This window comes from Sesamum indicum, linkage group LG10 (genome assembly GCF_000512975.1).
Source record: "Sesamum indicum cultivar Zhongzhi No. 13 linkage group LG10, S_indicum_v1.0, whole genome shotgun sequence".
NCBI lineage: Eukaryota > Viridiplantae > Streptophyta > Magnoliopsida > Lamiales > Pedaliaceae > Sesamum > Sesamum indicum.
Window position 1 is genome coordinate 11442899 of NC_026154.1, and position 2330 is coordinate 11445228.

Genomic DNA, 2330 nt, shown 5'->3' on the forward strand with positions numbered 1-2330 from the left:
TTCAAGTCCTCAAGTTTCTCCATGAAGGATAGCATTTCGCCACAGTGATCATGAACCAATGATCCTTCAGCCATCTTAGTACCAACGAATACTTTAATCCTGGAAAATCGTATATGCCGATCAAGCACCAAGTATAGATGACACAGGCGCATCATGATTGAACTACATGATCCAGCCTATCATACTATTTTTGAAGTTTATTAGTCATAGACGCTAGCATGATACTGTGAACCTTCCTATCATCATCATGCCATTTCTTGAACGTCACACGTTCTTCAGCACTAAAGTTCTTGAATGGAAAGCAAGATGGGACTAATCATTGTAGTTTTCTCCATTCAATCTGTTAGTCTCAAGAAAAACAGTAAGTGGATTCTTAGACATAATTTGATCTACATCAAAATAAAAGCAGAAAATTAGCAAATATTTATTAATATTGAATATAAGTTCTGCATGGTCTTTAGTCATATATTACTCCCACTATTTCTTTAAAATGCCATCACTCTCAAATGGGTATTTGGAAAAATGGTTCCCTAGTGGGTTCGAGGTCCACGATGATAATTCTCCATGACTTCCTTTTACGATTTGCAAAGAAATTATCTCATGAGAGGTAACATTACATTCTCATCATATGAGATCCCTAAAATATTTTGCCTCGTTTTCACATGATTCGAAGGACTCAATTCAATCACGCCGTTCCATGTTAGGCCCAATCAATGAACCAAGTGAATTATTTCTGCTATCACCCCTACGACTCATGAGACAGGAAAATAGGAGAATAATTCTCTTGTTCATAATAATGTAGCTTTTCTTCATTCCCAAATGTGCCATGATTCGTGATCATGAAAGGGGTGAAAATAGCATCCACACCACAATATTGTGGATGGAAGGCTTGGACTTAATAAACTTTTTAATATGTCCATTATAGGCCTAATATTATAATTAGGACAATCCAAGTCACAATTTAATTATCTTTAGACCGAGACCTAATCACATTAGTATTTTGCATGCTTATTGTTTAAAAAAAAAAATAAATCATGCATAGTATCACATGGAATAAACCTAGCATGCCCCTATTAGGATGATCACAAGCTTGTTCCTATGTGACCTACTAAGCCCATAGTGGATCATTGGTGTTTTTAAGGGTAGGCCTTATGCTATTACAAATAATTATAACCCATTACACTTAAGGGCCTTTTGTAATCCTTGTTTTCTTCATGATCCTCTCCAAGTGTCTCCTTGGACCCCATCTCCATGGACAACCTTTATAACAAGTTATTGTTCAATGAAATAAAATGCCTTACCTCCTAAGCTACTCTTATTACATTTGGAAATATAGAAACCCTAATCATAAGCTGGGGGGAGGTACATAAAAGGGAGAAAAAATGCGTTATTATTTTCAAGGTGACAAAATGATAAAAAGGCTTAAGAATAAGTGGCATGTAGGCCCCAACCCAAATAGAATATAATATCAATCACATGGGTTTAATGGGCTCTGTGATCACCCTTTGATTCATTTATCACATAAACAAATTAAACACATTTCATAATATCACATATTATAAAATTAACATCACATGTATCAAGAGATATCTAATATCATATATGGCATAATTATGCAATAAAAACACATGTTGCACCTTCATAAGAAATTTTATTTAATAAATGATATCAACACCTTTTATTTCCAGCAAACACATTAATCCAATTAAAATTTGTGGAAAGTAACCTTGACTAAATTAAAGTTTTGGACACTCCAAAATAATTTAATCAAAATCATGAAAACATTTTTGACAAAATTAATAAATGTCATTTTACAAGGAAAAAAATCGTATTTAACTCAAAATTATAAAATAAACAAAAATTTGTTTTAATGATTTAGAAAATCTTAAAAGAAATTACAAAAATCATATTTTCATAAATATATGGCGTTAGTGGAATGACTCCGGTCCCGAAAAACATCACACGACAGCAAAGCCGTGTGGGCGGTTTTAACCAGTGCACGTGCAAGTCAAACCAGCTCAGCGCCATGCTAGGCGCAAAACTGCACCAACTGCTGCGACACCCAAGTTTGAAACCTGGGTTGTTCCTCCACCACTAGGCCATAAGCATTTTTGTTTAATATCTTCTTCCTTTTATTATTTGAATAAACAAACCGAATTATAAAAATACTTTAAAATAGTTTTAAAACATCACATTAATATTCAAAAATTAAAATACAACAGAACATATTTTCTATCACATAATCATATATAAAAACATGTAAATTATACTTTAATCAAAATTAAAACAACCATCTACTTCACATAAAGCATGTTATACCACATATAACA